This window comes from Musca domestica, unplaced genomic scaffold, assembly GCF_030504385.1.
Source record: "Musca domestica strain aabys unplaced genomic scaffold, Musca_domestica.polishedcontigs.V.1.1 4, whole genome shotgun sequence".
NCBI lineage: Eukaryota > Metazoa > Arthropoda > Insecta > Diptera > Muscidae > Musca > Musca domestica.
The window spans coordinates 29,111,356-29,124,815 of record NW_026712328.1 but is presented as its reverse complement, the minus strand read 5'-3'; the positions used below and the strand labels follow the sequence as shown (position 1 = coordinate 29,124,815).

The following is a 13,460-nucleotide window of genomic DNA, read 5'->3' as shown; positions in this document are numbered from 1 at the left end:
GCATTTTGGTGAGAATTTTCCAGAAAAAAAGTTATTCGTGATGGAATTCAAGCGTGATTATATTTAGCTGAAAAAACACAAGTTGCTATCGTCCGTTAGAGCACTCCAGCATTTAAATGTGAATAAATCTTTTGTGTCTCGTACCATCGCTCGTTACCGTGATACTTGTAGCGTAGCCCGATTTCAAGGAAATGGACGGAAGAACACAGCAACATCAGCAGAAATGGGCGGAAGAAAACAGCAACATCAGCAGAAATGGTTCGAAAAGTAAAAAAGCGACTTGAACGAAACACGCGGCACAGTGGCCGAAGAATGGCTCGTAAGCATATCGCAATATTCCATTCGGCAAATACTGAAAAATGAGCTCGAGGTAAAAGTGCAAGGACTTACACCGCAATAGAAAGAAAATAGACTCAAAAGAGCTAAAGAGTTACTTCGCTTGGCCGAAAGTGATGAACTGCCGAATTTTTTCTTCTCCGATGAGAAAACATTCGTTGTCCAGCAGTTTGCAAACAAATAAAATGATCGTGTTTACTTGCCAAAGAGGTCAGCTGAAAATGTGCACCTGATGGTGTGGGCCGCCATAACAGCCGATGGTCGCTCTCCGCTCGTATTAATCGACCGTGGCATCAGAATAAATGCCGAATGTAATGGCGAAAATATTCTGGAGAGCACACAAACATTTTGGACGCAGACCTTGGACATTCCAACAGTACTCGTTCCTGGCTTCATTTCCAGCGCACAGGTCACCAAAATATCTGGATACCAATCCGTTGCACTATTGTGTCTAGAGTATTTTGGAAAGCAAGGTTGGCACTAAAAAATACCATAGTGTCGATCACCTCAAGCAAGCGCTTCGTCGCGAATGCCCAAAATACCGCAGAGCAACATTCGGGCAGCCTGTGACGGTTTCATTGGCCGTTTGAAGGCCATAATTCGTGCCAAAGGTGACCAATTCGAAAAAATCTAAACTGATTCTAAAATTTTGATGTTATTTCCGAAAACCCCATATTCGATCCTCGACATAATAAGCAAAGTTCATTCACTTTTGCCAACTCCTTCTATTTTTCGGTTCTTCACCACTTTCGGCCAAGCGAAGCAATTCTTTAACTCTATTTTCTTTCTGTTGCGGTGTCAGTTCTTGCACTCTTTGGAATTTCAATGGCTTTATCCCGGGCTAATTTTTTAATATTTGCCGAATGGAATATTGCGATATGTTCAGCTCACGAGCCATTTTCGGTCACTGTGGGTTTCGATCAAGTCGCTTCTTTACTTTTCGAACCATTTTTTTCTTTCTTCCGTCCACTTCCTTGATGTCGGGCTACGCTACCAGTATCGCGGTAACGAGCGATGGTACGAGACACAAAAGATTTATTCACATTTAAATGTTTGAGTGCTCTAACGATAGCCGCTTGGGGTTTTCCAGCCAAATATAAAGAAATCACACTATCACGCTTGAATTCCATCACGAATTACTTTTTTTTCTGGAAAATTCTCACCAACCAATCGACACCAGCTGTCGGACGAGTGGCTTTGAAATGACAGCAGTCTAAAGTTGGTTGCAGTTTTTTCATCTCACCCTGTGTATTCCCATTGACATGTTTTCATTATCGACAATATAGAGACAAAATGTTGTTACGACTTCCGACAAAGTCGATGATACAGGTTCACCAGTTAATCGGTGTTTGGTTCCGGCTGAACCGGTATAGGCAATATAGGAAATTAAGGCATAGCTTAAATTATGAAAAAAGTTTTTATTTAATATGATATGACATAGCCTACCTCCATCTCATAATAAGGACTTAAAACAATAGCCTATTGCTCTCTTAGATGGGTAGAATCCTTTTAACTCTTCTTGTTTTTGTCGGCAGTATAAAATTGACATAAGGACTAAAATGGTTCATTTTTTGTGGGGACTTTAATTGAAGGGCATTGTGAATAATATGATGGGGTTTCAAAATCCACAAGGCGTGCATTTATTAATTTGTTAAATCTTAGTCCTGAAGATTAACAACATTTTTAGAGATTTTATTAAATCAAATATTGGTTTACATTTGGCGATTTAGTTTGGCCTCCATAGTGAAGGGTAAAAATCCTTTTTAAATTTCTTCCTCAAATTAATAGTTAATTTCGTAGCATTATCTCAAATTCATGGCCAGGCCATGTAAGTATTTAAATTTGAAAAAGCGGGATCATCCATATGATTAGAAAATCGTAATTTGATAGTTAAATCTCCTTATCATCATAGCCATTATAAGTATCCACCATACAAAGCAAGAGACTTTTTGAAAAAAAGCAAATTTCAAATAAAAAGAAACGAATCAAACAAAAAAATGCATGATTTCATTGCATTTGGATGAATGTTGTTGCTTTTTTTTAACCAAAGATGCTACATCGTACAAGGATAAGATGAAGGAAGACAAGGAAGTTGGTAGCAAATTGAAATATACAAAAGTACTGGCCCGCACATTGAAATGATGAGAAAATCCAAATCGGCACACTCCACCCGCCGAGAATATTATGATTGTGTTGTTGCTGTTGTTTTGTAAATAGGTGGGAATATGGTGGGAGAGCTGATGGGTTGTTGAGTGTTTTTCGGGTAGAAATATGAGACCAACGCACCACAGACAGAGACCTCCTCCCCTATTCACCCCAACATACCCACCAACTAACCAAACACATTGAATTTTTAAGCAAAAGCACGTAAACGACAATCAAGGCTGCTGCTGTAGCATCATCAAGTTTGTGATTTTATTGGATTGGAGGGACAGGGGGTTGGTTGGACGAATTCGCACGAATACAAAGCATGTTGGCATCAGCCATGCGAAACTTCAAAAAAAAAAAAAAAAAGTTAATGGAAATGGAAAATATGATGGTTCTTAACCAAACTAAAAAGAAAAAGTAGATGAGAAAAATTGTATTCAGTGGCGCTTATATGTACATCCTTTTTTCACAATATTTCAAACAATATAAGATTATAAATAAATTAAAAAAATGCGCGATGCAACTAAAGAGAATTTGTTTTGGAAAGTAAACAAATTGAGCTTCAATAAAAATATTTTAAATTAAAATAAAGAATAAAAGTTGCACTATGACTTTTTGATCCGGAGGGAAAAACTAGCATCAAATTACAAGTTTAAAATGCTCCTCTAAGGACATATAATTATTGCTATTATGTGAGGTGTTTAATATGGATATGTGCATATGTGACGAGCTGTACATATTACATAACATTCGTAAATGCATGGGGTATGGGTAAAAAATCAGAAAACAGACAACATATTAAAATTTCGCATGAACTAAAGATTGCCCTTGTTGCTCTCCCAATCTAAAGATATATATCCACAATCTTACGAAAAAGTAAATATGCTTTCGATTCCTTCACTATACCCTATAACACAGATCCAGTATGTAGTTTGTCGATCTTCATATTCCAACGAGCTAAGTAGATCTTGATCAAACTAAACTACAGTTCGAAATTATGGCAGGATTCTCACGCGCGGAGTCAGGGTTAGGGACAGAATCGAACAAGTAAAAAAAACATTAAGTTCGGCCGGGCCAAACTTTTAATACCCTCCACCTTAGGGTAAAGGAAACATTAGAAGAAATGTGGCAAAAACCATCAAAATACCGAATATCAGGAGGTACCGTTATATGGGAGCTATATCAAATCATGGACCTATACATACAATGTTTCGCCAACGGAGCTAGAACCCATTATGACTACAAACACCAATTTTCAGACAAATTCGTGAAAAAATGTGGCAAAAATCATCAAATTACCGAATGTCGGGAGGTATCGTTATATTGGGGCTATATCAAAACGTGGACCTATAATTACAATGACTCGCCACACGAACTGGGACCCATTATGATCTACAACTACCAATTTTCAGAGTAATTCTTGAAGAAATGTGTCAAAAATCATCAAAATACCGAATATTGGGAGGTACCGTTATATGGGGACTATATCAAAACGTGGACCTATACATACAATGTTCCGCCACACGGACTAGAACCCATGGTACAATGAAGAGAAGGTAGGCCAACTTCGAAAAAATTGCAAGTATAGAGATCTACCTGTTTGGCTTGTAATGTCAGAATTAGTATCAAAACAATAAAAAATCAAACAACTTGTTACATTTATTTTGAATAAATAATTGAAAAACGCGATAACTGAATGAAAGGTCAACACTTCTTTTCAAAATCATGTACTATATATCTCTAAAGGATTATTTCGCTACAAAAACTCTAGATTTTGTCGATGCATACGTTGAAATAAACATTTTGAAAACACCCGAATTTGAATGTTTTCTGAACAATTTTTTTGTTATTGAAAAGAAAACACATACATGAACAAATAAAGAAGACATATTAAGCCAAGAAAATAAACAAATTAAAATCATATGGTATCATAGCCCTACCTTGATATCATTGTACCATGCTAGAACCCATTATGACCCACAAATACCAATTTTTATCCGTGAAAAAATGTGGCAAAAAAAATAAAATACCGAATATCGGGAGGTACCTTCATATGGGGGCTATACCAAAACGTGGACCGATACATGCAATGTTTTGCCACACGCACAGGGATCCATTATGACCTACAAGTACCAATTTTCAGCCAAATCCGTGAAAAAATGTGGCATAAATAATCAAAATACCGAATATCGGGAGGTACCGTTATATGGGGACTATACCAGAACGTGGACCGATATATTTCATTTTCAATACCAACCATCCTAGACACAATATAAATAGCTCTGCTAAATTTTGGCGCTCTACGTCAAATAATGTGGGCTGTATCATGATTTCAACAGACAGACGGACATCGTTAAATCGACTTAGAATTTTTTGCTGATTATGAATATATATACTTTCTGGGGTCTACGACGAATAGTTAAGGATGTTACAAATGGAATGACAAAGTTAATATACCCTCCTTTCCAAGGTGGAGGGTATAAAAATATTAAGAGTATGAAATAGATCAAAGCTATAATTATAAACCATAGGATTAGATTTTAGTCCATGGCGGAATCCTGTCATTTGGGATGCTGATCGAATAATATTTACCTAATGAAATAAAACAGAACATTTTGAGTGAAAAATAGAACATTTGGCATTTAAGCGCAAATGTGTTTGATACTGAAAGTCTTTATCGATTAGAACGACATTAATATATAGCAATGTCCCCAAAATTTTACATCGCATTTCCGGCCTAAAAATCAACAATTATGAAAATAATATTATTATTTGAAATGATTTTTAAGTAGTCCCAATATGATACCAAATATTATGAGAAATTCGTGCAAATTTCAAATCTACAAAAATTTTAAACTTCTGATCCACAGAAATTATAGCGTTCGTCAACCCATAGAGACTTGTTTTTTTTTTGTTATTTTCCACCGGGGGGTTCAGGCAGTGAAGGAGACGAAGTCCGCCATAGCGTAGCCTTTATATCACCGTAGGAACTGGGTAACTAAACCGGTTAGACGCAGAGGAGAAAGTAGTAGGTTCCTTGAATGCAAACCTAAAAAAAAGCATTGATATACATGGTTTACTAAACATCCCAATGTTTGGGAATCTAGGGTTTTCACTATCCGAAACCTGTTGACAAGTTCGATAGTATTCCGCGAAAAGCTGCGGAAAATTATAGTTCTCTGTCATTTACCCAACCAGTGGAAACAGAATAATTACGCGGTGAGATGAAAAAACTGCAATCAACTTCAGATTGCTGTCATGTCAAGGCCACTCGTCCGACAGCTGTTAAAAATATTCCAGTGACAGCTTATTACAGGGTTGTCCATGTTCGAAGGACCCATTTGGGAACGCCATAACTTTTGACAGAGATGTCACATCGCTTAATGACATACCGCGTTTGAAGCGTCAGTCCAAGCAGATTTTTACCATGAACCAATACACGCCACGCGAAATAGTTGAAATTTACATTCAACAGAAGAAGTCAATTGTGAAAACTCAACGTGCTTTTAAAACATTAAAAAATGTGAGAAGTGCGCCTTCTAAGAACACCATAAAGCGTTTTACGAAAAGTCGACCAAGGCGTTCAACCGAGAATATCGCTGCCATACGAGCCAGTGTTGCGAGGTCCCCAAGAACATCCCAAAAACGCCGTTCTCAGCAGTTGGGCATGGCTCGGTCCACTTTACAACGGATTATTCGCATTGATTTGCAATTGACGCAAAGAATGTTGCCTGCGGACAAGCCTCGTCGATTGAAATGGGCCCAAAGAGTCATGGGTCCGTCGAAAATGGCAAGCCTGTATATTGTTTACAAGCATACAAAAGCATTTTGGTGAGAATTTTCCAGAAAAAAAGTTATTCGTGATGGAATTCAAGCGTGATTTATATTTGGCTGAAAGCCACAAATGGCTATCGTTAGAGCATTCCAGCATTTAAATGTGAATAAATCTCAAGCGCCGGCCAAGGTGATTGACTGGGGTGCCATAACAGCCGATGGTCGCTCTCCGCTCGTATTAATCGACCGCGGCATTAGAATAAATGCCGAATATTATCGCGAAAATATTCTGGAGGTTGTCTTAAAGATTTGGGCACGCAAACGTTTTGGCCGCAGCCATTGGATATTCCAACAGGACTCAGCACCATCGCACTCAGCACGCGCCATCCAAGAATGGTTATGATTTAAAATTTAAAAAAAAATGACTTTGTTGTAGTTTTTTTATCTCATCCTGTATTGCACAATACACTTTTAATAAAATCTTCTATGTGTTTATCTTAATTTTTAATGAAACGTTCCACATTTCTTACTAATTTTTATACGCCAATTTAATAATCTACAAACTATATATTTTTTTCATCATTGATTTGAAATGGTATCGTCTAAGTAAATTTTTGCATAAAAAGCTGTTATTGATCTTACTATCGCCAATGCATCCACCATGTTGCCATGGTATTTTGTAATGTTTTAATAATTGGAATTGGAGATGTTTGAAATTTTGTTGTTTGTGGGATGTGTTGTGCGATATGCTTATATACGTGCATTTGTATAATACTATATATATGTATATACACTTTGTGTGTATATGCTTTGTTAGTTAAACCTATTTTGGATTTTCGTTAGTATGTACCCCCTTGTTGATAACAACACCATGGAGTGAGATGGTATTGGTACCAACAACAACAACGACGACAGGATATAGTCGCAGCATAGTTATATCACCGTCATCCTTATGACTGGGCCAATACAAATGTGTGTGCGTGTGGCCGTGTGTGTGGGTATGGATATGAACGTTCTCTGTGCCTGTACAACTCATTCATCTCTCATCTGTTGAGGATGTTGGTTCATTTTCTCCAATCACACACAAAACAAAAATGCAACAGCCAACACATGTCTGTCTACAACACAACACTGCTGCACATGACACCACCATTATACCTTGTTACCATCAACCAACCAAGCAGCCAGTCATCCAACCGACCGACCAGCATTCCAACAGTCGGTCGGTCTAGCAAGTCTTGTTTCCTGTTTTTTATATTAACGTGCCTTAAAAGTTATTTGCAATATTTGGCATAAGGATTTTGTCGGCTGCCTTGTTCTCATTAGTAGGGATGTATGAATGGTTAGGTAGCTGACTGGGGATGGGTATTTATTGTTGTTTTATGGCATTTTCAAAGTAGAAAACAAATATTTTTGGACCAAAGCTATTTTGTTAGAAAGGTAATGATTACATTTTGGAAAAAAATTAAAATAAAACAAGGAACACTGTCCATTAACAATATTAAATGTAAATACTTGTGTTATTTGGATATAAATAATACACAAAATAAAAATCTTTGGCTTAATCTTGTTTAAAAGAATGAATACTGCAAAGGGACAACTTTTTACATAGTGTGCATATAAACCGATACAAATTTGGGCATAACAAAATAATTGTTATGGATTATTTATTTTTTTTAATATCAAAGAAATTGTTGATGAACAACAATTAAAAAAGCGTCGGGTTCGGCCGAACTAAATACAGGGTGAGATGAAAAAACTGCAACCGACTTCAGACTGCTGCCATTTCTAAGCCACTCGTCCGACAATTGTTAAAAACTTTCAGTGACAGCTCATTACATTGTTTACAAGCGTACAAAAGCATTTTGGTGAGAATTTTCCAGAAAAAAAGTTATTCGTGATGGAGTCCAAGCGTGATAGTGTGATTTCTTTATATTTGACTGGAAAACCACAAGTGGCTATCGTTAGAGCACTCTAGCATTTAAATGTTAATAAATCTTTTGTTTCTCGTGTCAGCGCTCGTTTTCGTGATACTGGTAGCGTAGCCCGAAGTCAAGGAAGTGGACGGGAAAAAATAGCAACATCAGCAGAAATGATTCGAAAAGTAAAAAAGCGAGTTGATGAAACCCGCGTCGCAATGGCCGAAAATGGCTCGTGAGCTGAACATATCGCTATATTCCATTCGACAAATATTGAAAAATGAGCTTATCCCGAGCCCATTGAAATGCCAAAAATGCAAGAACCTACACCGCAACAGAAAGAAAATAGACTCAAATGAGCTAAAGAGTTGTTTCGCTTGGCCGAAAGTGGTGAACTGTCGAATTTGGTTTTCTCCGATTAGAAAACAATCGTTGTACAGCAGTTTGTAAACAAAAACCAGTAAAGAAAGTCTTAAAGTCGGGCGGCGCCGACTTTATGATACCCTACACCACTTTGCTAATTAAGTAGAGCTCCACATAACAATTAAAAGTTTCTATGGGAGAATTCAATCATACACGCTATGATTATAATTATAATTTAAAGTTCAAAGGACTAAATTCGGAATTGTATTGCCCATTTGGTGCACAATTAATTTGAAATCGGATAAAGATATATATGGGAGTTATATCCAAATCTGAACCGATCTCGATAAACTTTGGCAACGATATTTCTGAGCTGTATTTGATATATTTCCCTGAATATCGTTGTTACAGAGTGCATATTACGGTTGTGGGTACCAAATATAACAAATCGGATGAATAATATATATGGAAGCTATAACTATATCTGAATCGATCTGAACCAAATTTGACATACTAGTTACTAGACTCAATTCGGTCGTAAGTGCCAAATTCCATCCCATTTGGACAAATATTAGACGTTTGGTGCACAATAAAAGGTAAATCGGACGATGTTATATGTGGGAGCTATATCCAAATCTGAACCGATCTCGATAAAATTTAGCAAATGTATTTCTGAGCTGTATTTGATATATTTCCCCGAATATTGTTGTTGCATAGTGCATATTACGGTGGCGGTGGACAAAAATAACAAATCGGATGAACAATATATATGGGAGCTATAGCTATATCTGAACCGATTTCGATCAAATTTGGCATACATATTTTCAGGGCTAATATGGGTGTATGTGCAAAATTCCATACAATTCGGGCTGATATTACACGTTTGGTGCACAATAAAAGTCAAATCGGACGAAGATATATATGGGAGCTATATCCAAATTTTGACCGATTATCTCCAATTTCAATAGGGTTCGTCCTTAGGCCAAACAAAAGACCTTTGCAAAATTTCATCTGGATCGGGCAATAAATGCGACCTGTACTTTGTTTACAAAAATACATGGACAGACGGACGGACGGACGGACGGACATGCATAAATCGACTCAGAATGTGATTCTATGCAGATCATCAAAAGGAACTATGGGTCTATCTCGTTTCCTTCTGCCTGTTACAAACAAATGCACAAAGACATAATACCCTGACCACCTTGTGGTGTAGGGTATAAAAAAATGATCGTGTTTACCTGAAAATGTGCACCTCCGGTTGGTCACCAGAACTCAAACGCCGGCCATGGTGATGGTGTGGCCGCCATAACAGCCGATGGTCGCTCCACTCAAGAATGTTTACAAAATGAGGTTCCTAGCTTCATTTCCAGCGCACAATGACCACCAAAATCTCCGAATACCAATCCGTTGGACTATTGTGTCTGGAATATTTTGGAAAGCAAGGTGGGCACTAAAAGATACCAAAGTGTCGTTCACCTCAAGCAAGCGCTTTGCCGGGAATGGGTCAAAATACCGCAGAGCAACATTCGGGGCCGTTTGAAGGCCTTAATTCGTGCCAAAGGCGACCAATTCGAAGAAATCTAAACTTATTCTAAAATTTGATGCTATTTCCGACATTTTTGGTTTTCATTCAATAAAATTTAAAAAAAAATGTACAAATTATGGCGTTTGACTTTGTTGCAGTTTTATCTCACCCTGTTCAATCTGGGTACGAATTTTTTTATCTACTAACAACTACAAATATCGAATTTTATTAACAAAAAAACGTTGGAAAATGTGGTTAAATGTGTGGCAAAATACCGAATATTCAAAGGAACCGTTATAACAAATACACATACAATGTCAACGGAGCGAGAACCTATTGCAACTACTAATCCAAAATTTTAAACAATTCCGTGGAAAATGTGTGGCTAAAACAATAAAAAAATTGATTATATTGGATCTATACGAAAATGTGTGGTACGTAATTTTCAATACCAACCATCCTTGACTTACCACAAAATATTGCCCCAAATGAAATAATGAGAACTGTGTCGTGATTTCAACAGACGGAAATCGTTGAATCGTCTTAGAATTTTATGCTGATCATGAATTATATACGAATATTTAGAGGTCTTACAAACGGAATGGCATAATTAATATACCCTATATACAATACTGACATATTTAATATACCCTACAATACTAAGAACCTTGAGTTAACGTCATATGGGTGCTATAGGAAAACTTGGATATATATGCACAATCTTCCATAACTAACTCCTGTGATTATTTCGAGGAGTGGGAAATGGATAGTCGAATGAACTGAGCCGAATAAAAATAATAAAAAAGAAGATCTCGCAAACTCTTTAATTGAGTCACATTATCCAGCACAATCGCTCATTTCCACTTTTTGGAAAAAAGTTTGTTCTGCAGTACTGCTTAGAAAAGTCCTTTTAAAAATTACTATCCAAATGATTCATTTCTGCAATAGTTGAAAAAGTGGCACTTCTAGAAGAGACCGTGGAGATGACATGCTACCAAATGTGGTACAGTTTTGACAATATGTACTTTAAATGTGTGTTCCCTGTGTAAATTTTTCCATACTACATAGTTTGTTCACAACCGCCTTCAATTGGTATGCGAAGGATTACGTATATTTAAATTGAATATAAAAAATACGATCGAAATCAGGTATGTCACAGAGAGAGTCGCCGGCAAAAATTTCCTTTCCAACTAGAATTCAATAAAGTTTTATTTTATTTATATAATGGTGGTTATAATATCGATTTGTTTTAACGTTTGAGAAAAATTCAAGGCAACACCAAGGTGCAAAAATATCCTTAAGTCGCCACAAAACAATTTGACCAAAACTAAGCGTAACAATGAAAGAACAATATTAGAGAACTGTAAAAAACTATCTACCATCTTCAATGGTACTGTCATAAAAAAGTTCACATCTGTAATGCTTCGCAAAAAAAAGGAGAACACAGTCAAAGCACAAAACCCATTAGCGTTTTGTTTCGTTTTTTTCTGTTCCCTTATTGTGCTGTATTGAAGATGTCCCAAAGTTTCTTTTTTTTTTGTAGTTTAAACAGTTATGGAAAGGAAGCCTCAAAAACATTAGGTTGTGTGTATACGTGGTGTACGCGAGTTCTTGGTATGACTATCTATCTGCATGTTTGTTTTTGTTGTTATTTGTGGATATTATGGTCTGTTGCTTGGCTGTGTCCCTTTTCTTATTTTCTGTTGCTGCTTCTTTTATTTTTGGTTGGGACAAAGTGCAAATCGATATTTATCGTTGGTTGGTTTTCAAATTTTGGTGTTCTGTGCGAGAAATTTAAAACAATGTGGTGACAAAAAAATATGTTAAATAAAGTAGAATTTGCACTAATTTTGAAAATAACTTTAAAGGAATGAGGTGTAGATTTCATTTCTCTTTCCTTTTCTTATGAGGTGACAAAAACCCCAAAAGTAAGACTATGTTAAATCCATTATAATCTAATTGTTGTTTTGAGATGAAAAGTTTTATTGATTGACAACTAAAATGTCAAGGGAGACATTTCAAAAACAAACAAAAAAAAAAAATTGGAAATCATTGTGTTTCATGGCATTGATGCCCTTTCTTACTGCTAAATCTGCAAGAGTTTTGAAAAAAAAAAACATGCGGTTTGATAATTGAATTTCACAATGACGTTCTCCGAAAACATGTGTCATAAATTTCAACATATTTTGTGTACCCAGTGCTTATATTTAAATTACATATTCAGATTTCGATATAGATTTTAATATATATTGTTTAGTAGCCCGGATTGGTATCCGAAGATTTTGGTGGCCATTGTGCGCTGGAAATGAAGCGAGAAACTTCATTTTGTAACCATTCTTGGGTGGCGCATGCTGAGTGCGATAGTGTTGAGCAGCGTACGAAAATAAACTATATCAAACGTTTGCAATCGTTTCGTTTTGTTCTCGAAGTTCGAAACGAAACAAAACCGATAACGGGACTTGTTTTTTTTTATTTTGTACTGTTTGTGTAGATGAGTGGAAACAAAAAAATCTGAAACGTACTCTGCTGGATGACGCAACATTGGAAACGAAACAGTACAAAAATCATCGCAAACGTTTGCAAACCTTTTCCCTGTATATAAAAACTTATTACAAACAATGTGCAAAGTAATACTATGATAAAATCATTCCTTTTGATCATTTATTTCACCATCATAGAATGTAAAAAAAGTATAAAAAACAGCATTAGGAATAGCAATCCTCAATTTACCACTCATCATTTCACACAGCAAACGTTTCCCGGCGAATCGTTCGCAAACGATACAGCTCGGGAATTCACAGCCGAAGTACATTTAGGCAATCGTTTTGTTTTGTTCGGAGTACAAAACGATTGAAAAAATGTTAAAAGTTTGTGTCTCCGTGTACATTTCGTTTCGTTTGTTTTCGTTCGCTGGTGCTGGGTCCTGTTGGAATGTCTAAGGAATGCAGCCAAAATGTTTGCGTGCCCAAGGCTGTAATACAACCTCTAGAATATTTTCGCGATTATATTCGGCATTTATTCTGATGCCACGGTCGATTAATACGGCTGTTATGGCGGCCTACACCAAAACCATGGCCGGCGCTTGAGTTCTTGTGGCCAACCGATGGTGCACATTTTCAGCTGACCTCTTTGGCAAGTAAACACCATCATTTTCTTTGTTTACAAACTGCTGGACAACGAATGTTGTCTCACTGGAGGAAACCAAATTCGGCACTTCATCTCTTTTGAGTCAATTTTCTTTCACTTTTTGGAATTTCAATTGCTTAACCCCGAACTCATTTTTCAATATTTGGCGATTGGAATATTGCGATATGTCCAGCTCACGAGCCATTTTTCGGCCACTGCGACGTGGGTTTTGATCAAGTCGCTTCTTTACTTTTTGAACCATTTCT

The 13,460-nt window shown here is 36.7% G+C and overlaps 1 protein-coding gene across 2 annotated transcripts in view; it reads right to left on the bottom strand.

The window, feature by feature from the left end:
• LOC101893265 (metastasis-associated protein MTA3) overlaps window positions 1-13,460 on the bottom strand; it is a 34,297-nt gene that overhangs the window by 8,478 nt on the left and 12,359 nt on the right. The window lies entirely within an intron of this gene.